The sequence below is a fragment of the Protopterus annectens genome, chromosome 2.part2 (assembly GCF_019279795.1).
Source record: "Protopterus annectens isolate FY-2018-M chromosome 2.part2, PAN1.0, whole genome shotgun sequence".
NCBI lineage: Eukaryota > Metazoa > Chordata > Ceratodontiformes > Protopteridae > Protopterus > Protopterus annectens.
This window is the reverse complement of record NC_056730.1, coordinates 232193161-232218730: the sequence shown is the minus strand read 5'-3', so window position 1 is coordinate 232218730 and position 25570 is coordinate 232193161.

Sequence of the window (25570 nt, the reverse complement as noted above, 5' to 3'; positions counted from 1 at the left end):
TTCCAGGTCACTCTATTCTGTTCAATTAGTATTAATAGATCAGCATATGCCCCCCTTTTTTTTCTTTCTGTATTGCTATAGTTATAAATACAAGAGACTGTAATACAGGTATAAAATATATAGGTATTAGAAGCTTATGATGATAAAGCAACTAGGTTAATTGGTGAAACTGACTCCTTCTTTTTCACTACCTAGTATTGGTTTACACAATATTACATACGGATCCACTGTGATTGCCTGATGGATTTTTTATGTTCATATTTGTTTGAGTTACCTTAGAAATGCTTTACTTTTTCTATATATTACATTTAAAGCAGAAGCTATTTATACGTTCATAGGCTCATAGGTTGGTACTAGGCTATCAGCCCTAGGGCCTATACAAGCCTAGCCATTAGAATTCCCTGGCTATTTCTTCCCACATTATTTACTTTCCTGGACCCCTGTCTAGCATGGCGACTGACGTGATCCCTGGGGTGAATTTCCTTTCTCTTTTGGTGTGTGAGATGGTGTTAAAGGGTGGTTTAGTTAATTTATTAACTAAACCTGGAACTTTAAGTTCCATGTATGCATGTTTTCTTAGTTATTGGTTTCAAAATTTGTTTCTAAAGATTTTTGACTCATCCATGAAACATAACTTCATGAATTACTTCAAGTCATTATACTTGGAAGGTATTGTTGATGCTCTAAATATAACTTTAATAAATGATGATATATAAATGCTTATCATTAAACATTAATGACTTAAATAACAATGTCAAAAGACCTGGTTTAATTAAATTCATTAAAATGCACAGAGCTCAGGTAATCTTCTTGCAGGAAACCCACATGGTGGAGAAGGATTTGCAAAAATTATCATTTAATGGTTTTACAGTTCTCACGGATTCCTGCTTTAGAGCCAAAAGGAGAGGTACTCTTATACTATGGAATAATACTTATACACTACCTAAAATTTTAAACACCTTTTCAGATAAAGACGGAATGTTAAGATTAGTAGTGCTAGAAGTTAATAAGAAATGCTTCACACTGGTAAACTCATATTAGATCCCTGGTCTAGGAAATAAATATGTGAAGAAATACTTGGATCTCATTAATTTACATGCAAAGGGAGAAATTATTCTGGCAGGAGATTTCAATTGGTTGTTATCAGATGAAGACACCTCTAAAAATAGTAAGGTTAATCAAATGACACAAGTTAAAAAGGTAAACAGTTTTATAGCCTTAATGAATTTTAGAGACATACATAATTTAATAGTTCAAAATTCACTTCAATACACTCATTATTCTTTTCAATTTGGCACACAAACTAATATTGATAAGATTTTTGTGTCTAACACTCTTCACTGTAAAGTAAGTGATGTTGCAATACAGTCATGTCCACTCTCTGACCACAATGCCTTTTTGTACAGCTTAACTGTGAAAAAAGATGATATGATAATTTTTCAAAGAATCCCAGCCTACATCACTAAGTTAAAAGGTTTTAAGGAGTGGTTATTAAAAGAAATAAATTCCTTTATGGAAAACAACAATAATGGTGAAATAACAGATATCATACTCTGGGATACATTAAAAGTTTACATCTTTAGTGGAGATAAAGCTTGGTATTTTCAAAGGAGAAAGGAATGGGACAAGGAACTTTCTGATTTACAAACCAAAATACATAAGTTGAAGCTAAATTTAAAATCAAATGATAAAGCAGCACTTACTGAAATTTCTAAGCTAAACCACAAATATTTAGAAATATTGCATCATAAGGTTGCTATAAGCTTAGAAAAGATTAAACTACAATCCTATTCAGTAAAACCCAGAAAGTTACATAAACTAGCTATCAGATCCAAGCAAATTAATAAACAAAATCACATTAATGAAATTAAATACAAGAATAATAACACAGTACAAAGAACAACTGATTTAGGAGGTATATTTTAGAAGCCTTTAGAAATTATTATCGGTCAATCAATGACATGCAATCACCACTAGAATCAGACGATGTAATAGATACATTTCTACAAGAAAATATCAAGACTAAGCTATCAAAACAACAAAATAGTACCCTAAATATACAAATAACCTTAGCAGAAGTAAAATAAGAAGTTAAAAATGTGAAGGATAATAAAGCCCCAGGGTTAGATGGGATAATCCCAGAAATATACAAAATTCTTGAAGAGCACACAAAAAAGTTATTATTAAACACATTATCCATGGTTAAACAAGACTTAATTTTCCCTCCCTAGTGGAAGTACTCAATAATTTCCACCATTCTGAAACAAGGTAAGGACCCCAACTATGTGCATCCTATAGACCCATATACTTGCTAAATATTGATTATAAAATGTTCATGTCTATCCTGGCCAAAAGACTAAAGAATATATTACCCAATCTAATACACTTTGATCAAACTGGCTTTATCTTACATAGAAAAGTACACGACAATATTATTAAGCTACTATCTCTAATAGACATTGCAAACAAAACCAAGAAACAATTACCTATTATTAGTCTGGATATTCATAAGGCATTTGATTCCCTTAGTTGGTCATACTTACAACAAAATCTTTAAAGAATTTAACTTTACTTCAGATTTCACTAAATTGATATTAAATATTTATAGTGATTCTAAAGCATTTGTTAAGATTGGTTCATGTTTATCATCCCGAGTAAAAATTCATAAGGGAACTAGACAAGGTTGCCCTCTGTCCCCATTATTTTTCACTTTATCAGTGGAACTTTTTGCTTCATTTATTAGAAATAACCCAATTATCAAAGGATTTAAAGTTAGTGAGGGATACTGTCCAAAAGTTTAGCTTTTTGATGACAATATTCTAGTAACATCCAGTGACATAGAAGGCTCTATACAACATATCATGAATGCCATAACTCTATTTGGAAAAATCTCATGGTTCAATTTTAACCAAAGTAAAACCAAAACACTTTTAATCAATAAGAAAATAAATATCAATTTACAAAAATACAGTACATTCAATTGGGAAAATGATAAGGTAGATTATCTAGGAATAAGTATTAAGAATAAATGGAATGAGACTATTAAATTTAACTTCACTAAACTGGCAGCTATAATAAGTAACTTGACTAAAAAGTGGAACAAAATGTTTTTCACCATGGAAGACAGACTTACATTAATAAAAATGATTATTTTTCCCAAGATTTTACAATTATTGATTTTACCTCTGCCTAAGAAGTTATTTAGACAAATAGATTCCCTATTACAAACTTTTCTATGTTTCCCAAAGAAACCAAGAATAGCCTATAATTGGCATGTTAGAGCCTGGGACAGTAATGGGATTGGCTTTCCCAACATCAAATTATATTCCAAATCTGTTATTATTAACATAATACTACAGTGGATTTCATCCAGGTGGAAACAACTACATGAAATACATATAACTTCCTCAGAAAACTCAGAAACCCAGTTTAAGGAAACCTTTGGAATTAACAAAAATATTTTGGATACTCCATGAATATTGCTTATATAATAGGAAATTTAGCCACTTCTCACATGATATAAACCAAATATTTTATATTTTCAAAAATATAATCGATAACAATTATATTCTAAAGAACACCTTTTTCATTACATTTCCCATAGCTTATACACCAGATTGCCTAGATGCCTTCAATAGCAATAAGATGTGGAATCTTAAAGAGAATAATCTAAAGTTTTGGCACCAGTTTATAGACAATAAGAACATCCAACCAATGAACTTTCTCTTAGCCAGATATAATGTCTGTCGAGATAATTGGCTCTGTATTCAGTCTTTAAGACAGTTAGTTGAAAATAAAGTGAGAGTGTCAATAAATCTAGAAACTGATATACCAAAATTGATACAACTATTCATATGGTGCAGTTCAATGAACATTGAACATAAATTAAGCATATCACCTGTATATAAAATCCTACGAGAAGACTTGATTACTTTTGACCAAGCTTTTTGGAATTACTCCATAAAGATTAATGGTGAACCTTTATGCAATGATAATAAGGAGCATTTATTAAATTCAATAAAAAAACACTTCATCATATTTATATTGGAGACCATATACCTGGAGATTTATTCATAGAAGCTCTTACACTCCACATAGAATTGACCTTATAACCAAAAGTAATGAAAGCAAATGCTGGAGGTGTGATGATATTCTTGAAGCCAACTGGGTTCATATGTTCATTGAATGTAGAACTCTTACACAATACTGGAGTGATTTTAGACATTTCACAAAAGCCCTGTGGTCTGACAACTGTCAAATTGCTAGCTCTTTGATATTATTCAATGTCCCTACCCCAAGTGTAATTCCTAGAATCAGTTACATGTTCTTTGGTTAATTCTAGCTATTGCTCGAAAAATAATTACATTGAACTGGAAAAATAAGGAAGATCTTATGTTTGCTGAGTTTATTTCCATAGCAACATCTGTATGTAAAAATGAAGTGCAAACTATTTATCAGAGATCATCAAATGTAACACACAAAAGACTAGCTTGCCAAAAATTGGAGAGATTGTTAGATAAATGTTGATTATCTTTCTTGGATAAAACAAATGTTTATCATGGATGTTTGTATACAGTGTAAATAGTTATTATGTTTTATATTGTTTGTTTTTAATACTTTATGTCCATGTTTATTAACAAAATTTAATAAAAATTTTTAAAAAAAAAAAATGTTTTCCATGATAAAAATCTTATGTTGAACAAATTAGCTTGTTCAAATGAAACATGTGTTAACTTCTCTAATACAAAATTAAAATTCAAGGAGACACTGGTTTTCTTAGAGGCCTATTATGCAAATCCCCTTTCAAGACCATTTTGACATGAGACTGTATTGAAAGAGTAAGATCCATGGGCAGACTTGTTGACATGGCTGATAAATGAACATTGACAGAGGAATAAGAAAGGCTACAGGTTAGTAATTCACACAAGTATTGTAGAACTAGAGAACTACTAGCCCTGAATGGGTGCTGGTTATGCTGTTGGTAGCAACTAGAAAAACTTTTCATTTGCTAATATATAATTTTTTAATAGCTGGATTTCTTGCATCCATTAGTACCTGCTGACAGTCCTCACTAACCAAGTGTCTAACATGAATTAAGACTATTATCCAGGCAGTCAATTGAAGTTAAATGATGTTGGATGTATCACTCACCCCTGTAGTTATGTGAGTTGATCCAATGTGTGAGGAAAATTGTAGTAATTGCCTCTGGCTATTTCTAAAAGATGAGATCACCACAGTTGCTTGAGCTAGAAGGGAGCCACCACAATGATCTTGGGAGATTCCTTCTGAACCTTCACAAGTACCCTGGATAATAGTGGAAAGGGTGGAAAAGCGTACAGGTATATTCCTGTCCAAAGAAAAGAAAATGCATCTGTCTTCCAGGCCTTGGAGTCCTGGAACAGAATATTGCCAGTTGATTGTTTAGAGAGGAGACAATGAAGTCTCCTTGAGGAACTTCCCACAAATGGATCAAATCTAGGAAGACCCCTGATCTAGTTTCCATTCATGAGAGTCTGCTTTGGTCCTACTCCGCTTGTCTGCACACAGTTTTGGTCTGACAGAATGCAAGGTGTCTGTAGAATGAGACTGTGCTGTGAAGGTATATCCCAAGCTAACATGGCTAGTTTGTAAAGGGAGTACAATATGGTACCCCCCTGCTTATTGATGTACCACATGACTGTAGTATTGTCTGTTGCCACTTGAAGAGGTCCCCGGACCAAAGATGGTTCACAGAGTTGATTGCCTAGACCAGGGCAAGCATCTCCTTGATACTCATGTACTTGTATCTGCCCTTGATGTTCCACACCACCTGCACTTTTATCCCTCCTGAAACTGCTTCCAAAGAAAAGTCCAAAGAGTATGTGGTGACTCCTTGGAGCAGGTAGGAAAAAGATAAGACCTGGATTTAAGGATATCTGTTGTCTCCAACAAAAGATTTCTCTTCTAACAAACTCCTGTACTGGGATTTGAAAAGATAAAGGGTGTTGATGCTAAGACCAAATAGATTTCAGACACCACTGTTTCTTTCTCATGTGGAGTCTTGCCAGGAGTATCATTAGAATCATAGATACCATGAGACCAGAAATCGTGAGATATTCCCTCACAGTGACTGAGGTCTGAGTGGAAAACCTTAGAAATAGATATAGATACAGATCTATTTTTTCCTCTGGAAGAAATGCTCTTTGAACTAAGGCGTCACTGATATATGAGGAATACAATCCTGTGTGATGAAATAAAAAAAAAAGTTTGAAAGTTTTCGTGGCATCTCAACTTGTGTAAGAGATCTATTACCCAAGAGAGAAAGAGATTCCTTGAGAAAGACTCTGCAAAGATAAGCAAGTCATTTAAATATGGAAAAATGTGGATACCCTGATGCCTGCAATGAGATGTAACTAGAACTAGACACTTTGTCAACAGTGTTGTTACAGTGGATATTCCAAAGGGTAGGGCAGAGAATTAAAAATGTAATCCGGAAGCACAAAATCTTAAGAAATGTCTGAAGTATGGATGACTAGGGATGAGATGATAAGCATCTTTTAAGTATAGTATTGCAAGGAGTCTTGAAAAGGAAGAAGAGGTAACAGGTTATAAAGTGACATCATTTTGAATTACATTGAATAAAAACACTTCCCCACCTGGGAAGGAGGAACTGGTTCTATCACTCCTTTGAACACCATGTGATGAAAAAGTGGTGGAAACAAAAGAGCCTAATCTGGAGGTTGAGGAATGAGCCCCTGGAAAGGAGAAATTTCCTCCTACTGCCATGTGTAACCTTGATGAATGTTTTTTGTAACACATTTGTCTGAAACAATCTGTTGCTAAAGAGAAAAAAAAATGGATATTCAGACTTTCTGGAAGAAAGAAAGGAAACAGGGTGTGAGGGACATGCAAGGTGTCTTTAAATAGTCATTCAGGCATGTTGGATTGTCCTTTGTTTTGGGATGTTTGAGTGTTTTTGGAAGCCCCTTGCCATTTCTTCTTAAATGGTTGCTTACCTATATTTTGGTGAAACTGTTTATTCTGTTTTTTTGCCAAAACTGGACTTGAAGACAATCTTTTAGAAAATCTGGAAATGTAAGGCTGAAAAATCTTAAGAGATTCCCTGGGTCATGTTGCCCCTTTCATCACACTTTTTGACTATCACTGCAGCAGAGAGGGCAAACACTAAATCTCTATGCAAGAATTTAAAATCTCATTTTTAACTTAATCTGTGAGGTTCTAAGAAAGCAACAATGCAAACCTCCTCAAAACAGTATCAGTGGCGATATTGCTGGAAGAAGTATCAACAGAGTCTAACCATCACTACAAAGAATGAGTAGTGACCAGTGTAGTAGAAGAAACTAAGTTATTTAAATCATATGTTTCTCATATGAAGAAACTGCAGGTAAAACATTCCTCATACTTGTCAGAACAAACTTGAACATATGGGCCTGACAATTCAAAATTCTGCAAATCAAAGCTGCAGTAGTATACAAATTTTCCCATACTTGTCAATAAATTCCCATCCTTATCAGAAAGCGTAGGATTGGAATTAACTAAGTGTTTTGCAGCAGTGGACTCAACTAAAGCTATAACTGCGGGGTCAAGTTTGGGAATAGTGTATAAAAATTTAAAAGACTGGCAAAATGTATATATCCTATATGATTTTGCACTCATATTGTATTTCAGTCAGCTCAGCTTCAGCGGCTTGACAGTTTGGGCATGTGGAAAGTGTCCTGAAACTTTGGAAGATGGCCAACGGTAAATACACTGTATCATGATAGTAAACTGGATAGCAACAATAAACCATTGCTGGGTGGGGTAACACTTGGTTTACCTATATCTAACCATGGGATATTTTTGCCACAATGACACTTCTAAAGCATTCCACAAGAACTATTAAGTGTGAATTTCTGAATGTGAGTCAGTTAAACTCATTACCTCCATTACAGCTTGAGTGTATACCTTTATCTCCTAGTGGGTGTGGCTTCAGCCTATAAAAAATGAAGTTATCACCTTACTGTTCTAACAAATACTAATTCACAGACGCCATATATCAATACAGTTGTGGTTGCCATCATGTATGCTTCAAGATAAAATATTCTGATACCTTGTATGTAACATGGTTTTGGAATTATTAATGCAAATATGAACAAGCAAGATTTGGCTCCTAGAGGCACAGTAGGAGGTAACTGCAGAAATGCCTGGAGACGTCACTTGGCTGTAATAAGTTAATAATTTGACTTAACTCCAGGGTAATGAATTTCATTCATAGACAATGTATGTGCAAGATTCTTTGTCATCTATTTTTGTTGAGGTTTTGTTCATTTATATGAAACATTTATTTGTGTAGCTTAATGTTCAGTTTGTTTGGTACAATTGTAATTAAACCTACTGTCACTATTTCACAGGAATGTTTTTGTTTTTACACTTGATTTACCCCCATACATGATGTATCTATTTTTGAAGGTAGGTCCCTATATTCAGGCTTGATTTACCCCTTCACATTATATTTCAAACCCCCCTCATTTCATTTGACTTCTCTAGCTGTCTTATGCAAATAAAACCACACTACATGACCAACATATTGCTGACACAAATAATTTAAAGAAGAAGGACACATATCTTACACCTTCCTTTTTCAGAAGCAAAATAAGTGATCTGGTGTTGCAGGATTTTTCAGTGCAGTTCATTAATGTCTACAGATTTTACACAGTTTCTTTGATATTTTGCCATCATTTTATCATCACCTTTTTAAATGTGTTTCTGAGTAGTATCCCACATTTTAACAGGGACCAGGAAGAGTTGTGTGCTATTTTGTACTGAAATGTTATGCTGAGTAGGTGTCCACATTTTTGGCTGGATGTACCTAATTTTTGAGGGCACTAATTTTCAGTGACTGCAGGCTGAGAGGTATGAGTATAATAGGGAGCTATGGGGTGGGCATTAGTCATTGTTTGGGAGTTTTTGTACAAAAGTAAATAGATATATACAATGTGGTAGGAATAGAGACATGCAAAATGATAAACTGTGCGTACCTTCTAAAATTTATTCCCAAGCACACTAGATAATAGAAATACTTATATAATGTTATGCAAAACAGTTTGATAACACAAAGGAAGAGATAAACTCTGCTTTTAATACCCAGGTGATTTCATATACTGAAATTAAAATAAATTATACTGAACAAGAACTATGCAAACTGTAACTAAGAAAGCAGAAGAACAAGACAAAATTAGTAATAATGGCCTAAGAGAATATCCGCATGATATTATTGCACAGTTATAGCTCTTACTGACTTGTCATTTAAGTATGTGGCAATTCCTCAAATCTAGAGACATGAACTTAATAATCCATCTTTAAAGGAAATGGGAATATGACAAACACATAGTCATACAGACCCATAAGTTTAGTTTCTTATTTTTGAGCAATAATGGAGAAGGTTATTTTGGATAAGGTATTGGCAAAACTGGAAAGTTTGTGATTTTAGGCCACATATCAGCATGCATTTGTTGAAAAAACATGTATAACTTATCTGAAATGTGAGGTTATAAAATAATATAATGTCAGCTTTAAATGAAAAATTATGCTGTAATGTAATTTATATAGACTTAACTTTGGCCTTTGATAGGTTCATGCACAAAAAGCTGATTGATAAATTAGAACAAGTCATTAATGTAATCTTGATAAAATGGATAGCCGCATGGCTTGCAAACAGGACATGGCAAGTGTCATACAGAAATTGGGCAGTTAAATTTCTAGGCTACAAACAGGGTAACCCTCAGAGATCTATTCTAGGCCTATACTTGTTTAGACTGTGTCTTTCAAATATATCTTTTGCACCTGAGGTGATTTTATAGTCTGTGTGTAAATGACATGAAAATTGGTAAACTGATTATATCTGCTACAGATAAGGCATGCCTGCAAAAGAGCTTGAATAAACTGATCATTTGTGTAGAGAAAAATAATTTGATGATAAATACATTAAAACTAAGCTATGAGAGTTGGGAGACACTGATTGATTGGTGAATATTAATACACTACACAGTGAATGAAACCCATCAATGCAGTATATTTAGCGTTTCATAGCTCTCTTAAGACTTGATCTTGTGTGACAACTAGTGTCAAGTCAGTTTCAGGTTTATCTTGAGGGGCAGATGGAGGGGAGAGAGGGGTTAAAGTTAGAGCTCAACTTATTGGCCAAGAGATTGACAATATCTTCAGTCTCAGTTTAGGTAACATCAGTCTCAATCAGCTCAGAGCATTGCTGTGCTGTGGTTTTGACACTAAGAAAACTAAAAAAAGGCCCTGTGATTGTCTTTGGCTTGAGTAGCTATTTAGCCACAGTTATGGCTTTGGTGGAGTTTATTAAACTCCTGAGTTGTTTGTTTATTTCAGTGACAAGGGGTCTAGCATTGTGGTAATTTCTCTTCTTTCTTTTGGTCGAAATTATTTTCCTTTATAATCCAACAATGATAAACGAAGGTCGAGAGCAAAGCAATGAAGGGGTAGCCAAAACACATACGCTAAACTAATAGCGTGAAAAGTCAAATGCTGTCACAGCAAAATATAGTCCACGCGATAACACAAGACAGCAAATAAACTGGAACAAACTGGAACCAAATCAATAAATCTATAAAAAGCAGAATATTTATTTGGTGCGCGACAGGTTAGCGCTTTCACCAATCAGCTTCATCAGACCTGATCTAAAACACTTAATGTCTAACTTAAATACCCAATATGGCGGGAAATTCAAACAGGCAAACTTTTAATTCATGAATTTATAATTAATGTCACATCTAAAAAAAAAAAAAAAAAAAAAAAACATGTCTGAAGAACATATAAATGAAAAAACATGTTAAAATCTTATTAAAACATCCTATCTAGGAGACATCTGCAAACTGATCAATCAAACATTCTTAAAAATAAACCTTTAAATTCATGAATCATATCATATCGTATCTAAAAGACTTACATGATGCAAAACATAATAATCATGTTGAAACACCCTATCCTAAACACATATACAATCTAATATTTCATGAAAACAAATGTGCATGAAAAGTAATAAATGATGCATATATACAGCCATAAATTAATAAATATATAAATGGTATAACTATCATGGTAACCATATCCATAAAATGGCAAGACATAAAAAACTACTTCTACACTATATTCATCACTATAATTTCATTTTTCTCATTCTCAAAAAAGGTTGGATGGGAACTTTCCCATTCAAACCTGGATATGTGTCAGATCTAAGTTTCATGATCCAGATGGTCTCTCTTGACTCAATAAAAGTGCCCACATCACCCCCTCTAATAGTTTTATATATGTGTTCCAGTATTCTAAATCTAAACATATGTTCACCACCCTTTTCCATAACATGTTTAGCTAAGGCGTTGTTTACTGACCCTTTTCGAATATGATAGATATGCTCACGCATTCTATCTCTAAGGCATCTGTTGGTCCTACCAACATAAAATGCCGTGCATCCTATACAGGAGGCCAAATAAACCACATCTGTGGACATGCAATTACCCTTAGCACGTACTGAAAAACTACCTAATCCAGATGGATGTATAAACACTGGGTCTGGATCTATAAAGGAACAGAAGTTACAAGTATTACATGGAGAGGTGGAAAACAAACTGTTAGGGGCTCCTAAATGATTCACTCTGGGATAACACAACAATCTCTTAAGATTCTTTTTATTCTTATGCACAAACTTCGGTCTATCCCCTACCACTTCCTTGATATCTGGATCCACTGATAAAATGTGCCAATGTGTAGTAATGACATCTTTGATTATTCCCACATCTCGGGTATAAAAAAATGGGATAAGTGACACCACTGATATTGGAACCTACTCTATCATCAGTATCCATCCTGACATGATAGTTTGTTCTTTCAGAAAAATACGAAGCAGCTGTATCAGTCCTCAAACCATCAATACCCATTGTTCCTCTCTCCAGGTCCAATTCACTATATCCACGTGTCCTTAACCTCTGTTCCAGATCTACTATCCCCTCCCTAAAACTCAAATCCATTGGGGTATATCTGGATAGACGCATGGTTGCCCATGGACTATATTCCTATAGATGTACCCTGGATGCATATTTTGGCGATGTAACAAAGTATTATTATGACAGGATTTCCTATACAGCCCAGTGTTAATCATGCCATCACATAATCTCTCCACATATACATCTAGGAATGGAACCTTTACCTCTGACCATTCAACAGTGAATTTGAGAAAGCTAGTTGCTATATTCATCTCAGTGGTAAACTCATACAACTCATCTGAGGTTCCTCTCCACAAGAAAAACAGGTCGTCCACAAAACGCCTGTAAAATGGAACAAATCTATTATAATGACTCATCTGAAACATATATCTATTTTCCCACTCCGCCATAACAAGGTTGGAGTAGCTTTTGGCACATGATGTGCCTCATAGCCACGCCATCCTTTTGCAAAAACACTTTATCCAAAAAACAAAAGACATTGGATTCCAAGACAACCTCAAGGAAGCACATCAACAACTCTATCTCGGTCACCCTCAACCTTGACTCTCTCTCAAGATGACTCCCAACCATTTCGATACCAATAGAGTTAGGGATAACCGTAAATAAAGACTGAACATCCATGGTGACAAAAATAAACTTGTCATCACTGGATGTGGAACCAACAAAACCATAAAGATCTAATAGAAATTGTTTGGTGTCTCTCAGAGTTTAAGCATTGTCATCAACCACTCGCCTCAACTTGATCTCAACATAAATCGAGAAAGGTTCGGTAATCCAACCTCTCCCGGCGACAATCGGTCTAAAGGGGGGGTTGGTCTTATCCTTGTGTATTTTTGGAAGTCCCTGGATGATAGGTTTTAGTGGATATGGTACCTCCAGAAACTTACATAACTGTAGGTTTATCATTTCACTCCTTAGAAGGTCATCTAATATGTCACGTACTCTGTTAATAATAAATGTTACTTCCTCAAAAGAAATCTGAGTGTAAAAATCATCATTACTCAACATATCAAGCATGGATTCATTATATCTAGAAGTATCCATAATGACCACTCCTCCTCCTTTGTCCGTGGACTTAATGGTAATACCAGGGTTATTCCTTAATCCATTCAACGCCTGTCTTTGCCTATATGCAATGTTCTGATAGCCCTTCCTAAATCTCCCTTTACACTGGATTAATTGATATAAATCATCCTTCACAAGTTTACTGTATGCTGCTATTAAGGGATGAGTCGATGGCACATATGTGCTAGGTTTCCTAATCTGATGTCCAATGGCCATACTGTTACCTTGGAACTCAATTTTAAGAGATAAGTTACGGATAAATAACTTAAAGTCTCGTAACGTCTCATCAAAGCTACTGTATGTAGTGGGAATAAAAGATAAACCCCTAGATAAAACATCCAACTCATCTGGGGTTAAAGAATGAACCGATAGATTAACCACTAGGTCATTTTCCTCCCCTCCCACATCCTCTTTATATTCTGGTTCTGGGACCGGTCGTGGGAGAACTTCCTCTTCTGCCGCCCCCTGCTCATAGATCGTGTCCTCCCTTCCTTCGAAACAGATCTGATGAGGAAAGGGTGTCTATTGTCATAAACATTGCCAGTGGGTAAAACTATATCAGTCTGAGGGTGTGTGTTGGTTTCGGAACCATTTTGAACACTAGGAAGGAGCTGTGCTTTATTAGTTCTCCTTCTAACCACTAGTTCTGATGTGGCAGTGCATATGTGTGGTATATCTGGTTTGCTGATCACTTTATCAACCTGTGGTTTACAATATCCTGGTATGGCATGAGCATCATTCGACACTACAACATCACCATTGGTAACATCAGAACTAAAAACATCATTGTTGGCATTATTTAAACTAACATGTGCATCACTTCTAGAGACATTCAAAACATCATGCTTCAAACTAGAATCAACATCAATATTTGTCCGAGTATCATTGATTCTTCCTACGGCTTGGCTCCTAGTATCATTAGCCCCCTGGGCCATGTAAAGATATGTCCTAAATTAAAATCTGTAATGTCCCGTTGTAATTTCATTTTCTTTTGATTATAAAGTCTCCTTTCATATTGAGCCACATTATCCAACAATATATTACAATAACTATCAACAGCGGAGGCCGGAAAATTAGCACAGATGGTATTACGCTGCTCCTGTATTTCCATGTTCAACGCTTCTTCTAATGGTGCAAAAAACCTGTTCATTAACCTCATATAATTGAGGCTTACCTCAATATTTAATTGCTGCCATTCAAATAGCAACTCAGGATACAGTGTACCAGTGGTGGGCATCTTGAGGACCCTCAGACCCCTTGGAACAAGGCGTCGCTGTATGCAGACATCAAAATGTTGACATTGAGTCTGCATTCTCTTTAGTTTAGACAAGTCCATTTCAAGTTTTTCACAAGCTACTCGTAACCCCTCTCTATCGAAGGCCATCTCATTATTTGCATCCCTCACGCTGTCAGTAACCTCAAACAGTTCCAATTGATTTCTATCTGGTCTTAAACAATCCGCAAAACGATCTAACGCCGGACGTGGCACATCACTTGCTTCTATCCTTCCTGGTACAGCATACGGAAGTTCAATAGACACTTGTCCCCCTTCCATCATGCCTCTGAGTGAAGTGTAAAAGCCTCTAGTATATAAAAATGTCAAAAAAAGCTCCACGCAGAGTTAATACTCTCGCCAAACAAGCCAAAAGTATAATCCAACAATGATAAACGAAGGTCAAGAGCAAAGCAATGAAGGGGTAGCCAAAACACATACGCTAAACTAATAGCGTGAAAAGTCAAATGCTGTCACAGCAAAATATAGTCCACATGATAACACAAGACAGCAAATAAACTGGAACAAACTGGAACCAAATCAATAAATGTATAAAAAGCAGAATATTTATTTGGGGCACGACAGGTTAGCGCTTTCGCCAATCAGCTTCATCATGTCTAACTTAAATACCCAATATGGCGGGAAATTCAAACACTCTTAAAGGGGCAAACTTTTAATTCATGAATTTATAATTAATGTCATATCTAAAAAAAAAAAAAAATGTCTGAAGAACATTTAAATGAAAAAACATGCGGGGTCAAGTTTGGGAATAGTGTATAAAAATTTAAAATACTGGCAAAATTTATATATCCTATATGATTTTGCACTCATATTGTATTTCAGTCAGCTCAGCTTCAGCGGCTTGACAGTTTGGGCATGTGGAAAGTGTCCTGAAACTTTGGAAGATGGCCAACGGTAAATACACTGTATCATGATAGTAAACTGGATAACAACAATAAACCATTGCTGGGTGAGGTAACACTTGGTTTACCTATATCTAACCATGGGATATTATTGCCACAATGACACTTCTAAAGCATTCCACAAGAACTATTAAGTGTGAATTTCTGAATGTGAGTCAGTTAAACTCATTACCTCCATTAGAGCTTGAGTATGTACCTTTATCTCCTAGTGGGTGTGGCTTCAGCCTATAAAAATGAAGTTATCACCTTACAGTTCTAACAAATACTAATTCATAGACGCCATATATCAATACAGTTGTGTTTGCCATCATGTATGCTTCAAGATAAAATATTCTGATACCTTGTATGTAACATGGTTTTGGAATTATTAATGCAAATATGAACAAGCAAGATTTGGCTCCTAGAGGCACAGTAGGAGGTAACTGCAGAAATGCCTGGAGACGTCAGTTGGCTGTAATAAGTTAATAATTTGACTTAACTCCAGGGTAATGAATTTCATTCATAGACAATGTATGTGCAAGGTTCTTTGTCATCTATTGTTGTTGAGGTTCTGTTCATTTATATGAAACATTTATTTGTGTAGCTTAATGTTCAGTTTGTTTGGTACAATTGTAATTAAACCTACTGTCCCTATTTCACAGGAATGTTTTTGTTTTTACACTTGATTTACCCCCATACATGATGTATCTATTTTTGAAGGTAGGTCCCTATATTCAGGCTTGATTTACCCCTTCACATCATATTTCAACCCTCCCTCATTTCATTTGACTTCTCTAGCTGTCTTATGCAAATAAAACCACACTACATGACCAACATATTGCTGACACAAATAATTTAAAGAAGGACACATATCTTAAACCTTCCTTTTTCAGAAGCAAAATAAGTGATCAGGTGTTGCAGGATTTTTCACTGCAGTTCATTAATGTCTACAGATTTTACACAGTTTCTTTGATATTTTGCCATCATTTTATCATCACCTTTTTAAATGTGTTTCTGAGTAGTATCCCACATTTTAATAGGGACCAGGAAGAGTTGTGTGCTATTTTGTACTGAAATATTATGCTAAGTAGGTGTCCACATTTTTGGCTGGATGTGCCTAATTTTTGAGGGCACTAATTTTCAGTGACTGCAGGCTGAGAGGTATGAGTATAATAGGGAGCTATGGGGTGTGCATTAGTCATTGTTTGGGAGTTTTTGTACAAAAGTAAATAGATATACACAATGTGGTAGGAATAAAGACATGCAAAATGATAAACTGTGTGTACCTTCTAAAATTTATTCCCAAGCACACTAGATAATAGAAATACTTATATAATGTTATGCAAAACAGTTTGATAACACAAAGGAAGAGATAAACTCAGCTTTTAACACCCAGGTGACTTCATATACTGAAATTAAAATAAATTATACTGAACAAGAACTATGCAAACTATAACTAAGAAAGCAGAAGAACAAGACAACATTAGTAATAATGGCCTAAGAGAATATCTGCATGATATTATTGCACAGTTATAGCTCTTACTGACTTGTCATTTAAGTATGTGGCAATTCCTCGAGTCTAGAGACATGAACTTAATAATCCATCTTTAAAGGAAATGGGAATATGACAAACACATAGTCATACAGACCCATAAGTTTAGTTTCTTATTTTTGAGCAATAATGGAGAAGGTTATTTTGAATAAGGTATTGGCAGAACTGGAAAGTTTGTGATTTTAGGCCACGTATCAGCATGCATTTGTTGAAAAAACATGTATAACTTATCTGAAATGTGAGGTCCTAAAATAATATAATGTCAGCTTTAAATGAAAAATTATGCTGTAATGTAATTTATATAGACTTAACTTTGGCCTTTGATAGGTTCATGCACAAAAAGCTGATTGATAAATTAGAACAAGTCATTAATGTAATCTTGATAAAATGGATAGCCGCATGGCTTGCAAACAGGACATGGCAAGTGTCATACAGAAATTGGGCAGTTAAATTTCTAGGCTACAAACAGGGTATCCCTCAGAGATCTATTCTAGGCCTATACTTGTTTAGACTGTGTCTTTCAAATATATCTTTTGCACCTGAGGTGATTGTATAGTCTGTGTGTAGATGACATGAAAATTGGTAAACTGATTATATCTGCTACAGATAAGGCATGCCTGCAAAAGAACTTGAATAAACTGATCATTTGGGTAGAGGAAAATAATTTCATGATAAATACATTAGAACTAAGCTATAAGAGTTGGGAGACACTGATTGATTGGTGAATATTAATACACTACACAGTGAATGAAACCCATCAATGCAGTATATTTAGCATTTCATAGCTCTCTTAAGACTTGATCTTGTGTGACAACTAGAGTCAAGTCAGTTTCAGGTTTATCTTGAGGGGCAGATGGAGGGGAGAGAGGGGTTAAAGTTAGAGCTCAACTTATTGGCCAAGAGATTGACAATATCTTCAGTCTCAGTTTCGGTAACATCAGTCTCAATCAGCTCAGAGGATTGCTGTGCTGTGGTTTTGACACTAAGAAAACTAAAAAAAGGCCCTGTGATTGTCTTTGGCTTGAGTAGCTATTTAGCCACAGTTATGGCTTTGGTGGAGTTTATTAAACTCTTGAGTTGCTTGTTTATTTCAGTGACAAGGGGTCTAGCATTGTGGTAATTTCTCTTCTTTCTTTTGGTCAAAATTATTTTCTTTATAGTAAAGCTTGTTGGTATTACGATTCCACCATGTGGGTTTGTTTTTGGGGGTTGCCCTGAGCTGGTTACTACAGAGTACGGTTACATATATGCAGTTACTTAAATGCTAGCATAGTGTGGGGGTGTGCTTTTTCACATTTTAAAATGTAAAATGCATTTATTTAGTTATTTTACACTTGCTTAATGTTAAACAACTATGTGATCTTTGAAACACATTCAGTTAGGAATGTCAGAAACACGTTTCAACCTTGGCTTCTTAACTTTTAATCAATTCATGAAAGGTCAAAAGTAATCTAATTGTACAAATGCAGTTGAACATTCTACTAAGTGAGCATTCAAGATATTGACAAAAGAACATCAGAAGAAAAAGTAAACTCTTAAACAACAGCAAGGTGGAACCAGGAAGTGTGTACTAGCAAAGGTTAGTTAAGACTTCTGCAGCTGCTACTTTCAGGCTTCTTGCTGGGTTAGTGCTTTCAGTAGCAAACTTCGTAAGGCAGTGTCAGCAGATGAAATCTCTGGCAGTGATGCAACATTGCTTTGTTTTGTTATTTTTTCACAATCACGGGGAGGAGTGTATTTGATAATGATCAGAGTGGCATTAGTTTGTGATGTTGGGTGGAGGGGCTTTGTGCTGCCGGAGGGGTATTCCAGGCCATTGCTGCATAGAGTTTATTATTTACTCATTTTTTCATTATGAATTTCATCTGCTGATGAGATGGCAGAGATTTATTTATTTATTTGTTGCTTTATTTCCAGTTGGTGGTGAGGCAAGGGCATTTATTTCAGTGTATATATTTACCTGGTGTTCTTTCGTCTATATATTGGAAGGTTACTTAGTAGGTCTTTCAACTGCATTTGTATGATTAGATGCCACTCAACCTCCCATGCATCAAACAGAAGTTAGCCTACCACCTACCTGTATCCAGGTATCCAAATATAGCACTCTGAGGCATCAGTGAAAACCCATCAGCTTGGGAAAAGAGCTCTAGAAATCGTAGTCCATACATATGCTGAAGCACCAGCAGTGGTTTGTAAGGGTTGATGTGCATAGTACTACAGAGTAATCTCCAGCCAATGCTTCCTACCAGTAAGTATAAATAGATCCTGATATCATAATTGTTAAGATATGAGTAAATGCCAACTCATTCCTAAAAGGAATGAATAAATAAGTTAATTAATTAATAAACACTGAAGTGGGGAGACACTGATGACTGGTGCATATTAATAAGTACACAGTGACTGAAACCCATGAATGCACTATCTTTAGCTAGCTACCATCAATGGCCCAAGTAAATCTGCTATGATTTGAATAACGTCTGCTGTCATGAATACATATTTGAAAAATAGGAATACACAAACAAATTCAAGAACATATCTCTCTTTTGGGATAAAAAAACCTAGTAGGGCCTGCAACGGAAAAAGAACTGTTACTTAATTTATAAAAATGAGAATAATAAGAATGGTTTTAAAAGCAAGTCTGCACTGAAATACATAAATTATTAAATCTTACTAAGTCTTGCAAAGCGAGCAACAGCTCAGTCTGGTCTCACATACTGAAAGTAGTAGTAAGGTATTGTTCAAATACATCAAACACTGAAATAAATGTGAACTGAACATTACATCAACAAGAAAGTCACTATACAGCTACAGAACATAAAGAACACACTCGCAGGAAATTTGTTTGCACCCTTCACAGTAAACAAATACATTTCAGAATTCCAGATGAACAAGTGGGGGTATCCCTTATTTAGTAACATATGTGATAAGTGCTGCGACAGACATAATTCAAAAAATCTAATTCTGTGGAATCTAGCAGCATACGCTGTGGTTTACTGTGTGACATAAAGGAAAACATATTTAAACTCTCATGCGTGTTAACCACAAAGGTAGTATGCAGACATATCCCTGACCTGTGGCAACAGATACAGCAGTATCAGCTCAAAAAGTGGCATCATATCACATCTAGGCAATTTTAGACTCCTCACACTGACCAATAATCTGCAGAAAATCACAAACACAGTCACAACTGAACTTACTTTAAAACAGTACGCAGCAAACCTACTTTAGTTTAATATGGAAGAGTATGGGTTTTGTAAGGGGAAAGCTTCAGTTATAATCCTATGTCATTCTATGAGGAGATAAGAGGAGCACTTGATGAAGGGCTGACAGAATAATGCTGTTTATCTTGACTTTTTTAAGACATTTAGTCCTTTTTTTCCAAAAATAAATAACTAATATATGAAGGTACACTGTTTAGTGGGTAAAGCACTGTTTAAGCAAAAGGATGGAGCAAGTCATGGTGTGAACATTACCCGCATATCACAAATGGGGTTAAAAGTGTTTTTCTATCTTCCTGTATGATTTTGTACTGGGGTTATACTTTTCATGTATTCTCTCAGAATCAAATGTTGGAAATTGGTCCCTAATAACCAAACAAACTGACGACTGCAAACTAGGTAACATAATTGCTTCAATAAACAGGTGCTACAAATTTCCAAGGCAGTTTAGAAAAATGCACAACTGAGGCAATACTAATGAGCGTACCCTAATGTCAATAAATGTGATATTATGAAACCTGGTAAAAGGATACACATTTTGATTATGGAATAAATGATCAGACAATAAAACCAGGCCCAGTCATTAAAGGCATCGTGACAGCAACAGATAGTAATGTAAACTTTAAGTTTCATGGAGTTAGCAATTCATAAAGCAATTCTGCTAGCACTCAAATTTTAAAAAGTCTCATACTACAACTTTATACCTCACGGATATGAAACATTATTTAATACAATATGTATTCTATAACCCTTTAACAAGCCAACAAAGAAAAAAGAAAAGAGAACATGAAAAGGTAATATGCCTTAATGGATATGTCATTGTGCTGGATAAATTGTATTCAGAAAAGCTTAACTAACTGTTATAGTCTATTTCTTATAGGTTACATATAGGTGATATATGTTTCATCTTCCAGACAATATCTGATATAGTTCTACTTAAAAGTCTGGGCTTGACACACACACACACACACACACACACACACACACACACACACACACACACACACACACACACACACACACACACACACACACTGCTATAGGAGCTAAAATCATATCAGAGAACCAAATACTAATAGAAAATTAGAATCTATCATGCAAAATGTTTCCAATATTTTTAATCAGAAAAAGTCAGCTGTTAACTTCTTCAGAACCAATCTTGATGCATATATGGGCAGTAGAAAAAATCAATATGTGGTTATGGCAGTCAAACATCTTGATGGTAAGTAGTTTAGAAGCTTAATAACTGAAGTATGAACCTTAGGAAATAAATACAGGCAGATTCCACAAAGTTAATAAAAGCTATTTACGGGCAGCACAGCACTCTGAAGGAAGATTTCAACACACCTGCTGTGCATTCGATTAAGACACTCTGAAAGCAGACCTACTACTTAAGTATTCAGCATAGGATAATTAGGGATTCCGCACACTCCAGTTTGATTCCAAAACACATTGTGCCCACACAAAAAATGTGACAAATAGCCATGCAAACTCCATTTCTGAAATTCTCAGCGTATACATTATGTACACCAAGGATTTCAAGAGAATGCTATGGATTACATCAAAATACATAGCAAAACTAAAAAAAAAACATATAACAATGCAACCTGCTGTTAATATACTACATTGATCATGTTAGTGAATTCTGGCCATATTTCATATCTCCAAACAGTATTGCTTGAATGGCTAGAAGTCTCCTTCCATGTTGTCAGAGAGCATAAATTATGATGTTATTTTCCTGGGGGGGAAAGTTGTCACCCCAGGGCAGTTGGTCATCTGGAATGCATTGACATGCACATGATGATAGCCATGTATGAGCACATTCATTCATTTGATTGTTAGAGCACCATATGTCAAAATAGACCCTATGCATTCCTGTGAAATACAAAGATCTTTCTAGCACTTTCTGTGATAAATACTAACATGACATGTAAAAAGTATCACCAACACCTTAATATGACATCTGTAAAACATACAAGGCATGAGTAACCACATTTGAGGTTTTTACACCAGGTGAATGAAACACTTTTATATGGTTAGGTCCTCAGGCTGTAGATCAATATGTGTGTATATACTTTTAAGAAGCTATCCAAGAGCTTGCACACATGTATAAATACTGAGCATGTGCGAGCCTGACTGCCATTTTGTTGTTAGCTGTTGAGATGTAAGCATGTATGTATGTAAGCTCTGTTTGTTAACTAGTTTGTTTGTGTTTAAAGATGCTGCTATCCATCCTGATATGTTTGTATGTATTAAAGCATCTGAATAAAACCCCAAGCCTTCTTGCTATATGTATTACAGATGAATGAGTGACATGGTGCCAGAAGCAGCATGTCTAAAACAGCATGGAGTTAGAAGAGGCTTGCCAAAGGGTCATGGAGTCAGAAACAGCTTGGCTAAAATGATTTAAGGCATTTGTTTGGATGATTGTGGAATATAGAGGAGTGGATCATTCCTAAATGTGCAAACTTCGCAAAACAGATCAGAAATGAATTTCAGGCATTAAAACTTGCTCAGCGCTATTATCTTTTCACATAATATGAAATGGGGCATACGGAACATTCTAATTGATATATGCATAAACCAATGTATGATATTGACAAAAATATTTGAATTACTATGGAAAATGTTTGAAATAAAGTCTGAATTGCATAAAATTAATAAAATAAGGGGGAACTGCTGCAATTTCACAAAGCATATGTATTTCTTTTTAAGCAAAGATATTCAAGTTATTTGAAGTGTATAAAGTGTTCACATGTTTGTGCAGTGTTACAGTAAAGCTATTTCACAGAGTACAGCCACTAAAAGGCATATTTCACAAAGCACAATATTTTGAAGAGTTTGTTGTGCATTTAAATGTTGTTACAAGCTCATAGCACTGTTTGTTCATGCATAATTACAAGGACCATATTTTCAGTGTTGTTGTATATACTTTGTGGGCATGGCAGATGGATTTTCAAAACCCAGTGCACTTGTGTTTGACAGTAATATTGCTGAGAGCTGGAGAGTGTTTGAGCAAGAGTACAACATTTTCATACAGGCTGTATTTTCTGATAAAGATGACCATACCAAAACATTTATTCTACTTAATTTAGCTGGGTAAGAAGCCATAGAAATGGAACCCTCATTTATGTATGCACCTGCTATCTATACAGGAGAGAGGGAAAACCATTATATTGTTGTACCAGCTGAGTCAAGGGAGGACCCAGAGTGATTAAAATGTAAATTTAGAGACATGTGTAACCCCCAGACAAATGTTACAATGAAAAAGCACATATTTCACACAAGGGATCAAAAGTCTGGTGAAACGTTTGTAGTATATATAACTGACCTAAGAAATAAAGCTAAAATGTGCAGATTTGGTGACTTAAGGGATGAGATGATAAAGGACAGACTTGTGTGTGGCATAAAAGATGATGCTGTGAGAAAGGTTTTGCTTCATGACAGTGATTTAACTTTGAATAAGGCCACTGAGATTTCTCAGATATATGACCTTATAGAAAAGCACACAAATATTCTCACAAATGAGAGCAGTTGTAGAAGGCACAGTGATAAAGCACATGCTGATAGTTTGCAATATGTAATTAAAAAAAATCCCTGTCTTCCTTCTTTTTTTGAGTGTTAACAGTATGTTTATTTGTTGGCTGTGAATAAACTGGACAGTATGAAGTCTACACGTTTAATTTTAATACTTTTACTGTGAATATGTTTATAATTATTTTGTTTTGAAGGCACATGGATGTGGAATGTATTGTTCTGGGCTAGAAGCATCTCACTGGATGACTAAGGCTATGAATAACTTTTTTAGGGTAATGTTTGATTTCCTCTGCTTTCATTTATTCTGTATGTGACTTTGATCAAGACACTTCATCAGGCAATGCTCCTGGACTGCCCCTGAAAAGGGACACTTGTATCTAGTGAGCTGTCACACATTTGTCTTTTGAATTCCTGCATCCTTCATATAGACACTAATTAATGTTTTACAGTATTTTTTTTTTTACTAAAAGTCCCAGCACGTCTTGTGTTTTAATGAATTGTCAGATGCATTTTTAATAAATGTGAGTTTCAAGGGAAGAGTTACTTACACTTGTTCATGCTAAGTCTGCTTTCAGTGTGAGAAATTTAAAATAACAGTTTTAAATTGAATCCATATTTCTCTGATCATTGTGGAAGTAAAAATATAAAGAAAAAAAAATAGGAATAGTATGCACACTGAAAAGTTTGAAAAGTGTTTTTATGGTCAGTAAGGAAAGACAGCCAAATAATGGGATTTGGAATGGCTGCAAGGAGGCAGTCCATTACCCTGCCTATGGCTCCATTTCACCTTCTGGCTCTGCTGTTTTCTGCTGTCAGTCACCAGACGGTTTTCTAGAACCTCTTTTCCAGTCTTATCGAACTCCCAAGACTTCATGTCAACAACTACTATAGCTGCTTGATACTTGTGCCTTGTCAGTGACAAGCTGTTTAATCCAGGTCTATATCACATTGTCGAATTTGTATAAGTTCGAATGATGTAATATTGAACCCAAAAGTCCGAAACAAAAAAATAGCAAAGCCACAGCACATCGATTTTTTTCCCAAGGGAAAAAAATTGGTGGGCCGTTTTCGTGTCTGTACTATTGCCTCCAAAATGGTGCAATCTCAGAGTTCATATATTTAAGTAAAGGGGTGCATGGGGGACAGCCCCTCATGTTGGGGAGTGTGGGGGGTGAAGTCTCCCACTTTAGTTTTAGTTTACATGTTCAAAAAACGTTCAGTGCTGTGCCAAAGTCCCACCAAGCAAATGAAAAACAAAATCCAAGAATAAGAAAGCTGTAGTTAATGTTATACTAAACAACAGAGGGGGTGATGTCAAGCTCCTTACAGAATCTTTAGAATCCAAATGGATATTGGAACTAATGGCCCATAGGAGTCCTGGGTTAAATGATGTTGTACCTTTAAAGCCCTCCTTACAGAAAAGGCGGGTTGTATATTGAAAACTCATTGGCTGGTTGCTAGTTTAAATTGTTGGTGTGTTTGCTGTTTTTTATCTGATGAAGGGTTGTTACCTGAAAGCGCTTATCTTTGGTAAATTTGTCTGCTTTTAATAAAGGAAATAGAAACTCCAGCAGTGTCCCACCTTTCTTATTCTTAGTTTTAGTTTAAGGTTTATATTTTGTTTTTTTTTTTTTGTTAGGGAACAGCGATTTTTTTTTCCTGGGAAAAATCGCCGTTCTGTGTGTTCGTTATTGTGTGGTTTCAGACTTTTGGGTTCGATATTATATTGTTCAAACTTATACAAGTTCGACTATATGATATAGACCTGTTTTTACTGGTGGTGCAGTGACTAGCAAAGCTTGTAGAGCAGAAAACTTCCTAGTAAGTCCATGGCATGAGGCACAAGAAATTTCTAGGCAGGGAGAAAAAGTGACTTCATCTTTATAAAATGCTTATGACTTGAACTAAAATTGAAATTTTTACTTTATTTTTTCCATTGTAGTAGTATTATCTTTTTATTTTCAGGAATATACAGTATGCAAAGTAAGGCGTGTTATATTGTTAGTTTGCTTACT